Source organism: Bombina bombina, chromosome 10 (genome assembly GCF_027579735.1).
Source record: "Bombina bombina isolate aBomBom1 chromosome 10, aBomBom1.pri, whole genome shotgun sequence".
Lineage (NCBI taxonomy): Eukaryota > Metazoa > Chordata > Amphibia > Anura > Bombinatoridae > Bombina > Bombina bombina.
Window position 1 is genome coordinate 47,352,520 of NC_069508.1, and position 17,373 is coordinate 47,369,892.

The 17,373-nt window shown below is 41.0% G+C and overlaps 1 protein-coding gene across 1 annotated transcript in view; it reads right to left on the reverse strand.

The window, feature by feature from the left end:
- PALMD (palmdelphin) overlaps positions 1-17,373 on the reverse strand; it is a gene marked incomplete in the record, with an annotated part of 89,291 nt that overhangs the window by 14,778 nt on the left and 57,140 nt on the right.

Here is a 17,373-nt window from a genome sequence, read left to right on the forward strand (position 1 = left end):
TTATTGCTCTCTATGATAGAGCCAAAAATTCATATCCAATGTATCACAGTATAACTTGCTAAAAAAAACATTTCATAGCAACATCATTGTCTAAAGCTATAGACTATACACATTGTAATTGTAATACATAATTTCACGTGACCCAAATCACACATAGTATCATATCAAGCATGGATGGCCTGTACAAATAATCGGTTTGTGTCAAATAAACACTAATTATTGCTCGCACTACACCCTGCTGTCAGAACCTCTGTACTACAGAGGCTAATTCTGGGCAGGTTAGTATAGAGGATCTAAGTGTGGCAATAAAGTGTTTAATGAGTTCTTGGATACAAAAACATATAACAAGAAAATGGCAAATGTATCAAAGTACAGCGTAAAAACAATGCACAATGCGCTGTAGTCCACAAACAGGTTGCAAACATATATAGCACAGAGAATTCGTATCCCACGGCAGTTAACGTCTGGCAAACAGGTCCAATGTTCTCGACCCTCCACTATGCAGATATGCCAGTACAGTTAGTAGCAGAAATTGTAAATCACTTATCTGAAAGCCAAGGATGTAAGGAAGTACTTCAATGTAAGTGCAGTCGTAGCAGCTGGTGTAGGCCCAGACCAACGCCAATTCGTGCTCAAGGTGAGCAAACAAGTCAAACACATGCAAGAAAAGCCACGTGAAAACTGAATCCACTGCCAATGATCGTTTCACCCCTAATGTCAAGTGCAAGACGGGGCTTCCTCAGGGCTACTGGATCCAGCCCTTTCATTGGAGCTTATATTGAAGCAATACTATCACAATATCTAAAGCACTTAGAAAGTGCCAGATAGGCGTGCTAAACTATCACAAGCTGTTCAGAAAGCTCCCACAGGTGTATCCGCTTTTGTTGTGTCTCAGAGGTGATCCCGGCCACAAGCACAGGTGTACTTGAATTAGATAAGGCAGACTGCTAACACACAGAGATAACAATAACGCCATGATATAAAATGGCGACTAGGAAATTATATATATATATATATATATATATATATACACACACACACACACACACACAGTCCCCTTCCGTGTTTTGTATTTTGTTTCACTTGTTCCCAGTTTGATAAAAAAAAAAAATATAAAAAAAAAAAGAGAGAGAAGAAAAAAGAGAGAGAAGAAAAAAGAGAGAGAAGAAAAAAGAGAGAGAAGAAAAAAGAGAGAAGAAAAAAGAGAGAGAAGAAAAAAAAAAGAGAGAGAAGAAAAAAAAAAGAGAGAGAAGAAAAAAAAGAGAGAGAAGAAAAAGAGAAAAAGAGAGAAAAAGAGAGACCTCTGGAATACATTGTTTCCAATGCAGCAAAGGATTCTGGGTAAGAAATGCAAATTAAGTTCACAATGACACATTTTTTTTACTTCCCTTAACACCAAAGCATCACTGTTCACACAGCTTATAAGCTTAGCTAGGGTTAGTACAGTGATTCATAACCATCCCAGGACAGACTGTTTCGTAGTTATTGCTACTCATCAGCTGGGAGAAAGTTTGAATCACTGCTGGGTGAAGTTGATTACTGGCCTGTCTAGATTTGTTAATGAACTACAAAAAGAGTTATATTTATATTCTGTCTCCCTCTCTCTCTCTATACTAGACTGTTAGCAATATTGATAATGAGACTGCATTTCTGGTTGTCTGCTGCCACCAATAGTTCAAAAATGGTATTGCAACCAAAAGGTATTTGACTGCTCAGGGAGGCATTTCCCAAATAGCCTATGAGATGCTCAGATCAGAGGGCCAATCAGGGACATGTTCTGTTAAGGGCCTATCAAAAGACAAGTGCGTATCCAAAACATTCACCAATGATTACAAAATAGAGGAGGGCTGATCACTTGATAAAAGCTGATGCAATAGGAGAGAAAAGGGTATTTTGTCTTTGCTGCTAAATTTTGACTGATAACCTTCCTGCCTTTTGGAACATAGTCACTATAAGCGAAACTGGGCTAACCTTTTACCATAATTACAAATAACTCTTATTTATGAGGTGAACTGGATATATCAGAAAAAGCTGAACTTAAAATTGGTTTATTTGGGGGATCTATATGATTGCTCTATATTTCAAATCAAAGGTATTCTAAAGCTATAATTAGATTGCAGCTGGTAATTTAAAGTGCATATTTGGTGTTTTAAGTTTATATCCATAGTCCTGTGTAGTTTAGAACTAGTCACATTAAAGCTAAATAATTTTATTTGCTAGAAAATAATTTGTACTTTATATTTATAAATCAGTTTTACTATTGTGAAATTTCATATAAATTGGCTATTGTAGGTAAATTCCTCTGGTATATTAAGTTATTTATAGCTATTGTGATATATTTTAAAATTTGCTTTATTGTGGCTAAACAAGAGGTTATTTCAGCTCAGATTAATTGGCATATAAATTGGCTGTTAAAGTATCTTGTCATATTGTTTAACTAGCACTGTTAAGTTAGCGGCCCATATTCTGGTACTTTATTGTGGTATTTGTAATGCGATTCATTGTGAGGTTAATTTTAAAGATATTTTGTTATGATCTGTGGTATAGAATATTGTAATTAAATAAGTGTATATAATGGATTCATTATCTAGTTTTTACATAAATATAATTAAATGTGTATATAAAGCTAACTAATCTAAGAATTTAGGATTAAATATTAAATTTCAATTGTAGGTTATTTTAAAGAATAATAAAAAAACATAATTTATGCTTACCTGATAAATTCCTTTCTTCTGTTGTGTGATCAGTCCACGGGTCATCATTACTTCTGGGATATAACTCCTCCCCAACAGGAAATGCAAGAGGATTCACCCAGCAGAGCTGCATATAGCTCCTCCCCTCTACGTCAGTCCCAGTCATTCGACCAAGAATCAACGAGAAAGGAGTAACCAAGGGTGAAGTGGTGACTGGAGTATAATTTAAAAGATATTTACCTGCCTTAAAACAGGGCGGGCCGTGGACTGATCACACAACAGAAGAAAGGAATTTATCAGGTAAGCATAAATTATGTTTTCTTCTGTTATGTGTGATCAGTCCACGGGTCATCATTACTTCTGGGATACCAATACCAAAGCAAAAGTACACGGATGACGGGAGGGATAGGCAGGCTCATTATACAGAAGGAACCACTGCCTGAAGAACCTTTCTCCCAAAAATAGCCTCCGAAGAAGCAAAAGTGTCAAATTTGTAAAATTTGGAAAAAGTATGAAGCGAAGACCAAGTTGCAGCCTTGCAAATCTGTTCAACAGAGGCCTCATTCTTAAAGGCCCAAGTGGAAGCCACAGCTCTAGTGGAGTGAGCTGTAATTCTTTCAGGAGGCTGCTGTCCAGCAGTCTCATAGGCTAAACGTATTATGCTACGAAGCCAAAAAGAGAGAGAGGTAGCAGAAGCTTTTTGACCTCTCCTCTGTCCAGAATAAACGACAAACAGGGAAGAAGTTTGGCGAAAATCTTTAGTTGCCTGCAAGTAGAACTTGAGGGCACGAACTACATCCAGATTGTGTAGAAGACGTTCCTTCTTTGAAGAAGGATTTGGGCACAAGGACGGAACAACAATCTCTTGATTGATGTTCCTGTTAGTGACTACCTTAGGTAAGAACCCAGGTTTAGTACGCAGAACTACCTTGTCTGAGTGAAAAATCAGATAAGGAGAATCACAATGTAAGGCTGATAACTCAGAGACTCTTCGAGCCGAGGAAATAGCCATTAAAAACAGAACTTTCCAAGATAACAATTTTATATCAATGGAATGAAGGGGTTCAAACGGAACACCCTGTAAAACGTTAAGAACTAAGTTTAAACTCCATGGCGGAGCAACAGCTTTAAACACAGGCTTGATCCTAGCTAAAGCCTGACAAAAGGCCTGGACGTCTGGATTTTCTGACAGACGCCTGTGTAGCAAGATGGACAGAGCTGAAATCTGTCCCCTTAATGAACTAGCTGATAAACCCTTTTCTAAACCTTCTTGTAGAAAAGACAATATCCTAGCGATCCTAACCTTACTCCAGGAGTAACCTTTGGATTCGCACCAGTATAGATATTTACGCCATATTTTATGGTAAATCCTTCTGGTAACAGGCTTCCTAGCCTGTATCAGGGTATCAATAACCGACTCAGAAAAACCACGTTTTGATAAAATCAAGCGTTCAATTTCCAAGCAGTCAGCTTCAGAGAAGTTAGATTTTGATGTTTGAATGGACCCTGTATCAGAAGGTCCTGTCTTAGAGGTAGAGACCAAGGCGGACAGGATGACATGTCCACTAGATCTGCATACCAAGTCCTGCGTGGCCATGCAGGCGCTATTAGAATCACTGATGCTCTCTCCTGTTTGATTTTGGCAATCAATCGAGGAAGCAGCGGGAAGGGTGGAAACACATAAGCCATCCCGAAGTTCCAAGGTGCTGTCAAAGCATCTATCAGAACCGCTCCCGGATCCCTGGATCTGGACCCGTAGCGAGGAAGTTTGGCGTTCTGGCGAGACGCCATGAGATCTATCTCTGGTTTGCCCCAACGTCGAAGTATTTGGGCAAAGACCTCCGGATGAAGTTCCCACTCCCCCGGATGAAAAGTCTGGCGACTCAAGAAATCCGCCTCCCAGTTCTCCACTCCCGGGATGTGGATTGCTGACAGGTGGCAAGAGTGAGACTCTGCCCAGCGAATTATCCTTGATACTTCCATCATTGCTAGGGAGCTTCTTGTCCCTCCCTGATGGTTGATGTAAGCTACAGTCGTGATGTTGTCCGACTGAAACCTGATGAACCCCCGAGTTGTTAATTGGGGCCAAGCCAGAAGGGCATTGAGAACTGCTCTCAATTCCAGAATGTTTATTGGAAGGAGACTCTCCTCCTGATTCCATAGTCCCTGAGCCTTCAGAGAATTCCAGACAGCGCCCCAACCTAGTAGGCTGGCGTCTGTTGTTACAATTGTCCAGTCTGGCCTGCTGAATGGCATCCCCCTGGACAGGTGTGGCCGATAAAGCCACCATAGAAGAGAATTTCTGGTCTCTTGATTCAGATTCAGAGTAGGGGACAAATCTGAGTAATCCCCATTCCACTGACTTAGCATGCACAATTGCAGCGGTCTGAGGTGTAGGCGTGCAAAAGGTACTATGTCCATTGCCGCTACCATTAAGCCGATCACCTCCATGCATTGAGCTACTGACGGGTGTTGAATGGAATGAAGGACACGGCATGCATTTTGAAGCTTTGTTAACCTGTCTTCTGTCAGGTAAATCTTCATTTCTACAGAATCTATAAGAGTCCCCAAGAATGGAACTCTTGTGAGAGGAAAAAGAGAACTCTTCTTTTCGTTCACTTTCCATCCATGCGACCTTAGAAATGCCAGAACTAGCTCTGTATGAGACTTGGCAGTTTGAAAGCTTGAAGCTTGTATTAGAATGTCGTCTAGGTACGGAGCTACCGAAATCCCTCGCGGTCTTAGTACCGCCAGAAGGGCACCCAGAACTTTTGTGAAGATTCTTGGAGCCGTAGCCAATCCGAATGGAAGAGCTACAAACTGGTAGTGCCTGTCTAAGAAGGCAAACCTTAGATACCGGTGATGATCTTTGTGGATCGGTATGTGAAGGTAAGCATCTTTTAAATCCACTGTGGTCATGTACTGACCCTTTTGGATCATGGGTAAGATTGTCCGAATAGTTTCCATTTTGAACGATGGAACTCTTAGGAATTTGTTTAGAATCTTTAAATCTAAGATTGGCCTGAAAGTTCCCTCTTTTTTGGGAACCACAAACAGGTTTGAGTAGAACCCTTGTCCTTGTTCCGACCGCGGAACCGGATGGATCACACCCATTAATAACAGATCTTGTACACAGCGTAGAAACGCTTCTTTCTTTATCTGGTTTGTTGACAACCTTGACAGATGAAATCTCCCTCTTGGGGGAGATAATTTGAAGTCTAGAAGGTATCCCTGAGATATGATCTCTAGTGCCCAGGGATCCTGAACATCTCTTGCCCAGGCCTGGGCGAAGAGAGAAAGTCTGCCCCCCACTAGATCCGGTCCCGGATCGGGGGCTTTCGGTTCATGCTGTCTTTGGGGCAGCAGCAGGTTTCCTGGCCTGCTTGCTCTTGTTCCAGGACTGGTTAGGCTTCCAGCCTTGCCTGTAACGAGCAACAGCTCCTTCCTGTTTTGGTGCAGTGGAGGTTGATGCTGCTCCTGTTTTGAAATTCCGAAAGGGACGAAAATTAGACTGTCTAGCCTTAGCTTTGGCTTTGTCTTGAGGTAGGGCGTGGCCCTTACCTCCTGTAATGTCAGCGATAATTTCTTTCAAACCGGGCCCAAATAAAGACTGCCCCTTGAAAGGTATATTAAGTAATTTGGACTTAGAAGTAACATCAGCTGACCAGGATTTTAGCCACAGCGCCCTACGTGCCTGTATGGCGAATCCTGAGTTCTTAGCCGTAAGCTTGGTTAAATGTACTACGGCCTCCGAAATGAATGAATTAGCTAGTTTAAGGACTCTAAGCCTGTCCGTAATGTCGTCTAGCGTAGATGAACTAAGGTTCTCTTCCAGAGACTCAATCCAAAATGCTGCCGCAGCCGTAATCGGCGCGATACATGCAAGGGGTTGCAATATAAAACCTTGTTGAACAAACATTTTCTTAAGGTAACCCTCTAATTTTTTATCCATTGGATCTGAAAAAGCACAGCTATCCTCCACCGGGATAGTGGTACGCTTAGCTAAAGTAGAAACTGCTCCCTCCACCTTAGGGACCGTTTGCCATAAGTCCCGAGTGGTGGCGTCTATTGGAAACATCTTTCTAAATATTGGAGGGGGTGAGAACGGCACACCGGGTCTATCCCACTCCTTAGTAACAATTTCAGTTAGTCTCTTAGGTATAGGAAAAACGTCAGTACTCGCCGGTACCGCAAAGTATTTATCCAACCTACACAGTTTCTCTGGTATTGCAACGGTGTTACAATCATTGAGAGCTGCTAAGACCTCCCCTAGTAATACACGGAGGTTCTCCAATTTAAATTTAAAATTTGAAATATCTGAATCCAATCTGTTTGGATCAGAACCGTCACCCACAGAATGAAGCTCTCCGTCCTCATGCTCTGCAAGCTGTGACGCAGTATCAGACATGGCCCTAGTATTGTCAGCGCACTCTGTTCTCACCCCAGAGTGATCACGCTTGCCTCTTAGTTCTGGTAATTTAGACAAAACTTCAGTCATAACAGTAGCCATATCTTGTAATGTTATCTGTAATGGCCGCCCAGATGTACTAGGCGCCATAATATCACGCACCTCCCGGGCGGGAGATGCAGGTACTGCCGCGTGAGGCGAGTTAGTCGGCATAACTCTCCCCTCGCTGTTTGGTGAAATTTGTTCACATTGTACAGATTGACTTTTATTTAAAGTAGCATCAATACAGTTAGTACATAAATTTCTATTGGGCTCCACCTTGGCATTGGAACAAATGACACAGATATCTTCCTCTGAGTCAGACATGTTTAACACACTAGCAATAAACTTGCAACTTGGTTATAATCTTTTTTAGCAAAAACGTACTGTGCCTCAAAGAGGTACTAAACGATTAAATGACAGTTGAAATAATGAACTGAAAAACAGTTATAGCATCAAACTTTAAAACAACACAACTTTTAGCAAAGGTTTGTTCCCATTAGTAAAATAACAATAATTAAATTTGACATAAAATTACAGAGCAACGTTTTTATTCACAGTCAATATAAAATTCTCACAACTCTGCTGAGAGAATCTACCTCCCTCCAAAGAAGTTTGAAGACCCCTGAGATCTGTCAGAGATGAACCGGATCATGCAGGAAATATAAGAGTAACTGACTGGAATTTTTTGATGCGTAGCAAAGAGCGCCAAAAACGGCCCCTCCCCCTCACACACAGCAGTGAAGAGAAACGAAACTGTCACAATTAAAAGCAAACAACTGCCAAGTGGAAAATAATGCCCAAATATTTATTCACTCAGTACCTCAGCAATGTAAACGATTCTACATTCCAGCAAAAACGTTTAACATGATAAATACTTATTAAAAGGATTAGTGACTTTTAACAGAGTAGTTCCGGTGAAATACCATCCCCAGAATACTGAAGTGTATACATACATGTCATTATAACGGTATGGCAGGATTTTCTCATCAATTCCATTCAGAAAATAAAAACTGCTACATACCTCAATGCAGATTCATCTGCCCGCTGTCCCCTGATCTGAAGCTTTTACCTCCCTCAGATGGCCGAGAACAGCAATATGATCTTAACTACTCCGGTTAAAATCATAGTAAAAAACTCTGGCAGATTCTTCCTCAAACTCTGCCAGAGAAGTAATAACACGCTCCGGTGCTATTGTAAAATAACAAACTTTTGATTGAAGTCATAAAAACTAAGTATAATCACCATAGTCCTCTCACACATCCTATCTAGTCGTTGGGTGCAAGAGAATGACTGGGACTGACGTAGAGGGGAGGAGCTATATGCAGCTCTGCTGGGTGAATCCTCTTGCATTTCCTGTTGGGGAGGAGTTATATCCCAGAAGTAATGATGACCCGTGGACTGATCACACATAACAGAAGAAATAATAATTTTATAACCTGGTATATACCGACAGTTTCGTGCATGAAACATTGCTCTAACACATCTTTGCAATTAACATTTAACTCCCTGTCAAAGTTCATGAAGATTGGTGCAACTTTTTTACTGTAGCTTAAAAAATAAAACTATTTCAAATATCCCCACCAATTAAAATACTGACAAAAACATAATTTATGCTTACCTGATAAATTTATTTCTCTTGTAGTGTATCCAGTCCACGGATCATCCATTACTTGTGGGATATTCTCCTTCCCAACAGGAAGTTGCAAGAGGATCACCCACAGCAGAGCTGCTATATAGCTCCTCCCCTCACTGCCATATCCAGTCATTCGACCGAAACAAGACGAGAAAGGAGAAACCATAGGGTGCAGTGGTGACTGTAGTTTAATTAAAATTTAGACCTGCCTTAAAAGGACAGGACGGGCCGTGGACTGGATACACTACAAGAGAAATAAATTTATCAGGTAAGCATAAATTATGTTTTCTCTTGTTAAGTGTATCCAGTCCACGTATCATCCATTACTTGTGGGATACCAATACCAAAGCTAAAGTACACGGATGATGGGAGGGACAAGGCAGGTACTTAAACGGAAGGAACCACTGCCTGTAGAACCTTTCTCCCAAAAAAAGCCTCCGAAGAAGCAAAAGTGTCAAATTTGTAAAATTTTGAAAAGTTGTGAAGCGAAGACCAAGTCGCAGCCTTGCAAATCTGTTCAACAGAGGCCTCATTTTTAAAGGCCCAGGTGGAAGCCACAGCTCTAGTAGAATGAGCTGTAATCCTTTCAGGGGGCTGCTGTCCAGCAGTCTCATAGGCTAAGCGTATTATGCTCCGAAGCCAAAAGGAGAGAGAGGTTGTCTAAGCTTTTTGACCTCTCCTCTGTCAAGAGTAAACGACAAACAGGGCAGATGTTTGACGAAAATCTTTAGTAGCCTGTAAGTAAAACTTCAAGGCACGGACTACGTCCAGATTATGCAAAAGACGTTCCTTCTTTGAAGAAGGATTAGGACACAATGATGGAACAAGAATCTCTTGATTAATATTCATGTTAGAAACCACCTTAGGTAAAAACCCAGGTTTGGTACGCAGAACTACCTTGTCTGAATGAAAAATCAGATAAGGAGAATCACAATGTAAGGCAGATAACTCAGAGACTCTTCGAGCCGAGGAAATAGCCATCAAAAACAGAACTTTCCAAGATAAAAGTTTAATATCAATGGAATGAAGGGGTTCAAACGGAACTCCTTGAAGAACTTTAGAAACCAAGTTTAAGCTCCACGGGGGAGCAACAGTTTTAAACACAGGCTTAATCCTAACCAAAGTCTGACAAAATGCCTGGACGTCTGGAACTTCTGCCAGACGCTTGTGCAAAAGGAGAGCAGAGATCTGTCCTTTTAAAGAACTAGCTGATAAGCCTTTGTCCAAACCCTCTTGGAGAAAGGACAATATCCTAGGAATCCTAACCTTACTCCATGAGTAACTCTTGGATTCACACCAATAAAGATATTTACGCCATATCTTATGGTAGATTTTCCTGGTGACAGGCTTCCGAGCCTGTATTAAGGTATCAATGACTGACTCTGAGAAGCCACGCCTTGATAGAATCAAGCGTTCAATCTCCATGCAGTCAGTCTCAGAGAAATTAGATTTGGATGATTGAAAGGACCTTGTATTAGAAGGTCCTGCCTCAGAGGCAGAGTCCATGGTGGAAGAGATGACATGTCCACTAGGTCTGCATACCAGGTCCTGCGTGGCCACGCAGGCGCTATCAGAATCACTGATGCTCTCTCCTGTTCGATTTTGGCAATCAGTCGAGGGAGCAGAGGAAACGGTGGAAACACATAGGCCAGGTTGAAGAACCAAGGAGCTGCTAGAGCATCTATCAGCGTTGCTCCCGGGTCCCTGAACCTGGATCCGTAACAAGGAAGCTTGGCGTTCTGGCGGGACGCCATGAGATCCAATTCTGGTTTGCCCCAACGATGGACCAGTTGAGCAAACACCTCCGGATGGAGTTCCCACTCCCCCGGATGAAAAGTCTGACGACTTAGAAAATCCGCCTCCCAGTTCTCTACGCCTGGGATGTGGATCGCTGACAGGTGGCAAGAGTGAGACTCAGCCCAGAGAATTATCTTTGAGACTTCTAACATCGCTAGGGAACTCCTGGTTCCCCTTTGATGGTTGATGTAAGCCACAGTCGTGATGTTGTCCGACTGAAATCTGATGAACCTCAGTGTTGCTAACTGAGGCCAAGCTAGAAGAGCATTGAATATTGCTCTTAACTTCAGAATATTTATTGGGAGGAGTTTCTCCTCCCGAGTCCACGATCCCTGAGCCTTCAGGGAGTTCCAGACTGCGCCCCAACCTAGAGGCTGGCATCTGTTACAATCGTCCAATCTGGCCTGCGAAAGGTCATACCCTAGGACAGATGGACCCGAGAAAGCCACCAGAGAAGAGAATCTCTGGTCTCTTGATCCAGATTTAGTAGAGGGGACAAATCTGAGTAATCCCCATTCCAATGACTTAGCATGCATAATTGCAGCGGTCTGAGATGCATGTCCATTGTCGCTACCATTAAGCCGATTACTTCCATGCACTGAGCCACTGACGGGCGTGGAATGGAATGAAGGACACGGCAAGCATTTAGAAGTTTTGATAACCTGGACTCCGTCAGGTAAATTTTCATCTCTACAGAATCTATAAGAGTCCCTAGGAAGGAAACTTGTGAGTGGTGAACTCTTTTCCACGTTCACTTTCCACCCATGCGACCTCAGAAATGCTAGAACTATCTCTGTATGAGACTTGGCAATTTGAAAGCTTGACGCCTGTATCAGGATGTCGTCTAGATACGGAGCCACCGCTATACCTCGCGGTCTTAGAACCGCCAGAAGTGAGCCCAGAACCTTTGTAAAAATTCTCGGGGCAGTGGCCAACCCGAAGGGAAGAGCTACAAATTGGTAATGCCTGTCTAGAAAGGCAAACCTTAGGAACCGATGATGATCTTTGTGAATCGGTATGTGAAGGTAGGCATCCTTTAAGTCCACTGTGGTCATGTACTGACCCTCTTGGATCATGGGTAGGATGGTCCGAATATTTTCCATTTTGAATGATGGAACTCTGAGGAATTTGTTTAAGATCTTTAGATCCAAGATTGGTCTGAAGGTTCCCTCTTTCTTGGGAACCACAAACAGATTTGAATAAAATCCCTGTCCTTGTTCCGTCCGCGGAACTGGATGGATCACTCCCATTACTAGGAGGTCTTGCACACAGCTTAGCAATGCCTCTTTCTTTATCTGGTTTGCTGATAATCTTGAAAGATGAAATCTCCCTTGTGGAGGAGAAGCTTTGAAGTCCAGAAGATATCCCTGAGATATAATCTCTAACGCCCAGGGATCCTGAACATATCTTGCCCACGCCTGGGCGAAGAGAGAAAGTCTGTCCCCCACTAGATCCGTTTCCGGATAGGGGGCCGTTCCTTCATGCTGTCTTGGGGGCAGCAGCAGGCTTTCTGGCCTGCTTGCCCTTGTTCCAGGACTGGTTAGGTTTCCAGGCCTGTCTGGAATGAGCAACAGTTCCCTCTTGTTTTGAAGCGGAGGAAGTTGATGCTGCTCCTGCCTTGAAATTTCGAAAGGCACGAAAATTAGACTGTTTGGCCTTTGATTTGGCCCTGTCCTGAGGAAGGGTATGACCCTTGCCTCCAGTAATGTCAGCAATAATTTCCTTCAAGCCAGGCCCGAATAAGGTCTGCCCCTTGAAAGGAATGTTGAGTAATTTAGACTTTGAAGTCACATCAGCTGACCAGGATTTAAGCCATAGCGCCCTACGCGCCTGGATGGCGAATACGGAATTCTTAGCCGTTAGTTTAGTCAAATGAACAATGGCATCAGAAACAAATGAGTTAGCTAGCTTAAGCGTTCTAAGCTTGTCAATAATTTCATTCAATGGAGCTGTCTGGATGGCCTCTTCCAGGGCCTCAAACCAGAATGCCGCCGCAGCAGTGACAGGCGCAATGCATGCAAGGGGCTGTAAAATAAAACCTTGTTGAATAAACATTTTCTTAAGGTAACCCTCCAATTTTTTATCCATTGGATCTGAAAAAGCACAACTGTCCTCAACCGGGATAGTGGTACGCTTTGCTAAAGTAGAAACTGCTCCCTCCACCTTAGGGACCGTCTGCCATAAGTCCCGTGTAGTGGCGTCTATTGGAAACATTTTTCTAAATATAGGAGGTGGTGAAAAGGGCACACCGGGTCTATCCCACTCCTTGCTAATAATTTCTGTAAGCCTTTTAGGTATAGGAAAAACGTCAGTACACACCGGCACCGCATAGTATCTATCCAGCCTACACAATTTCTCTGGAATTGCAACTGTGTTACAGTCATTCAGAGCAGCTAATACCTCCCCAAGCAATACACGGAGGTTCTCAAGCTTAAATTTAAAATTAGAAATCTCTGAATCAGGTTTCCCCGAGTCAGAGATGTCACCCACAGACTGAAGCTCTCCGTCCTCATGTTCTGCATACTGTGACGCAGTATCAGACATGGCTCTAACAGCATTTGCGCGCTCTGTATCTCTCCTAACCCCAGAGCTATCGCGCTTGCCTCTTAATTCAGGCAATCTAGATAATACCTCTGACAGGGTATTATTCATGATTGCAGTCATGTCCTGCAAGGTAATCGCTATGGGCGTCCCTGATGTAATTGGCGCCATATTAGCGTGCGTCCCCTGAGCGGGAGGCGAAGGGTCTGACATGTGGGGAGAGTTAGTCGGCATAACTTCCCCCTCGACAGAACCCTCTGGTGATAATTCTTTTATAGATAAAGACTGATCTTTACTGTGTAAGGTGAAATCAATACATTTAGTACACATTCTCCTATGGGGCTCCACCATGGCTTTCAAACATAATGAACAAGTAGGTTCCTCTGTGTCAGACATGTTTAAACAGACTAGCAATGATACTAGCAAGCTTGGAAAACACTTTAAAACAAGTTTACAAGCAAAATAAAAAACGTTACTGCGCCTTTAAGAAACACAAATTTTCCCAAATTTTGAAATAACAGTGAAAAAATGCAGTTACACTAACGAAATTTTTACAGTGTGTGTAATAAGTTAGCAGAGCATTGCATCCACTTGCAAATGGATGATTAACCCCTTAATACCAAAAACGGAATAACAAATGACAAAAACGTTTTTTAAACAGTCACAACAACTGCCACAGCTCTACTGTGGCTTTTTACCTCCCTCAATATGACTTTTGAAGCCTTTTGAGCCCTTCAGAGAAGTCCTGGATCATGCAGGAAGAAGCTGGATGTCTGTGTCTGTAATTTTTGCTGTGCAAAAAAAAACGCCAAAATAGGCCCCTCCCACTCATATTACAACAGTGGGAAGCCTCAGGGAACTGTTTCTAGGCAAAATTCAAGCCAGCCATGTGGAAAAAACTAGGCCCCAATAAGTTTTATCACCAAACATATGTAAAAAACGATTAAACATGCCAGCAAACGTTTTAAATTACACTTTTATAAGAGTATGTATCTCTATTAATAAGCCTGATACCAGTCGCTATCACTGCATTTAAGGCTTTACTTACATTACTTCGGTATCAGCAGCATTTTCTAGCAAATTCCATCCCTAGAAAAATATTTTAACTGCACATACCTTATTACAGGAAAACCTGCACGCTATTCCCCCTCTGAAGTTACCTCACTCCTCAGAATATGTGATAACAGCAAAGGATCTTAGTTACTTCTGCTAAGAGCATAGAAAACGCAGGCAGATTCTTCTTCTAAATACTGCCTGAGATAAACAGTACACTCCGGTACCATTTAAAAATAACAAACTTTTGATTGAAGAAATAAACTAAGTATAAAACACCACAGTCCTCTTACGACCTCCATCTTAGTTGAGAGTTGCAAGAGAATGACTGGATATGGCAGTGAGGGGAGGAGCTATATAGCAGCTCTGCTGTGGGTGATCCTCTTGCAACTTCCTGTTGGGAAGGAGAATATCCCACAAGTAATGGATGATCCGTGGACTGGATACACGTAACAAGAGAAACTGCAAATTTTCAGCCAAATTCCTGCAGTTATTTAAAAGTTAAGCCCTTAAGGCTATTAGCCCCTCCCTCCAGAAAGCGGCACCAGCATAGAAAGACAGGGTATGACGCTGGTCATTAAGGGGTTAAAGAGACAGTGCTGACGACCCCTGTATTAGAGCATTTTATTATTTCCTTATTACTTATATATTTGTGTTTAACCTCTGCAAAGGAGTTAAACCCACAATTAAAGTTGGCTCCAGAGCAGCAATGCACTACTGGGACTTAGCTGAGCACAACTGGTGAGCCAATGACAAAGGGCATATCTGTGCAACCACCAATCAGCAGCTAGCTCCCTGCAGTGCATTTCCATTAACAAAGGATACCAAAAAGACAAAATAAATGTGATAATACACATATGTTAAAAAGTCTCTTAACACATTTTACTTTTATGTCATTTTATAAAAAGAATTTGAACGTTTTCTTGAATTTGAATTAGTTTCAGTGTTGCAGAAAGATAACTGTACTTAAAAAGGGACAGTATACACCAATTTGTATATAACTGCATGTAAGAGACACTACTATAAAGAATAATATGCACAGACACTGATCTAAAAATCCAATATAAACCTTTAAAAAACTTAGTGCTAAACTGGGAGCTTCTGTTTAATAGGTTAGCTGGAACACCCACTGAAAGTGGCTGTATAGCAGAAATAGAAGAAACTCCCCTCTCCCCCTGCATATGAAAAGTCCCTTTACACAAACAGGAGCAAGCTGAAGTAGGTGTACTTCTGTATACGTTTTTAAATTTGGGGCTTGGTTAGGAGTCTGAAAATCAGAGCAATGTTATTTAACCCTTTAAGGACACAGCTTTCTGTTTGTTCAATTGTTTTATGACGGAAAAATTCCGTCATATGTCCTTAAGAGGTTAAAAATAAGCAAAACTATACATTTTTGTTTTTAAAACAACCTGTATGGGCTATATAAATGGATCATCTACAAAACATTTATGCAAAGAAAAATCTAGTGTATAAATGTCCCTTTAAGACCTGGTAAGAAACGCTTTACTTGAAAGATCTTTTATTTGAACAGGAATGACATTTAGCTAAACAAACTTGGCCTATTTCATTATTTCTGTTTGTTCTTTTAGCATGTTCTCTGTTACAGAAGAATACTGTAATTATGACTTAATAGTTAAGACAACAGTAATGTTTGTCTTGGAATTAATTCTCTGTAACATGTTAATAATGCTATAAATAATGCTATCAAAAACTTAGTTCAGATTTCCCATAATAAAGGTTGTTATTAAATGCTTTTTAAAGTAGCATCTGTTTCTGTAATAATTTTATTTCCTTGTTGTGATTGCAAAATATTTAGTAAAGAGCTTGTAAAGATCATAGCACTGGAGGAATTATAGCACACACACAGTAATTCTGATCTTTAAATCAGCAGCTATCAATTCTAGCCTTCTGGGTTCAACATCTCAATACAACCTATGTTCCAAAGAATTTTAGAATATCTAAAAAAAATGCACATCCACATTTATAAAACTTATTAAAGAGATGTGAAACCCAGCATTTTTCATTCAAGATTAAAGGAACACAAGTCAAAATTAAACTTTCATGATTCAGATAGAGTAAGCGATTTTAAGCAACTTTCTAATTTACTTCCATTAACAAAATGTGTACAGCCTTTTTATATTTGCACTTTTTGAGTCACCAGCTCCTACTGAGCATGTGCAAGAATTCACAGAATATACATATATGGATTTGTGATTGGCTGATAACTGTCACATGGTACAGGGGGAGTGGAAATAGACATAACTGAAACTTCTCAGAAAAAAATCTACTACTCATTTGAAGTTCATACTAAGTGCTAATTGCATTGTCTTGTTATTGTGCATTTGTTTATTATGCAAATATACTGTATATACCGCTCCTTTAACACTATCTTCTAAACGGGACAACAACAGATTTCCTAGTACAGTTCCCCCTTAATGGATTCATTTGAAACTAATAAAGATGGGCAAATAAGCAAAAATTAATCAGTTCTCTGGCTTAAAGGGACATTCTACACCAGAATTTTTATTGTTTTAAAAGATAGATAATCCCTTTATTACCCATTTCCCAATTTTGCATAACTTACAAATTTATAATAATATACTTTTAACCTCTGTGATTATCTTGTATCTAAGCCTCTGCAAACTGCCCCTTTTTTCAGTTCTTTTGACAGACTTGCAGTCTAGCCAATCAGTGCCTGCTCCCAGATAACACTGTGCTTGTGCACGAGAAGTTATCTATATGAAATACGTGAACTAACACCCTCTAGTGGTGAACAACTGTTAAAATGCAATCTGAAAGAGGTGGGCTTCAAGGTCTAAGAAATTAGCATATTAACCTCCTAGGTTAAGCTTTCAACTAAGAATACCAAGAGAACAAAGCAAAATTGGTGATAAGTAAATTGGAAAATTGTTTAAAATTACATGCTCTATCTGAATCATGAAAGTTTATTTTGGCCTAGACTGTCCCTTTAAGTAGTTTTTTTGTGTGTAACAAATCCCTTTAAGAGATGTCTATACAATATCACTAGTAGCTGCCCACAAACTAAGCAGAAGCTTAATGACTGTTATCCTTTCCTTTGGCTAAACATGGTAATTATTATTTCTTTTGTGCGCTTCAGAAGGAATTTAGCTACTCCCAGCAAGTGGAAAAAATAAACAAAGAACTTTCTGACTCAAATATGTACTAAGGTACTGACTGCACTGACG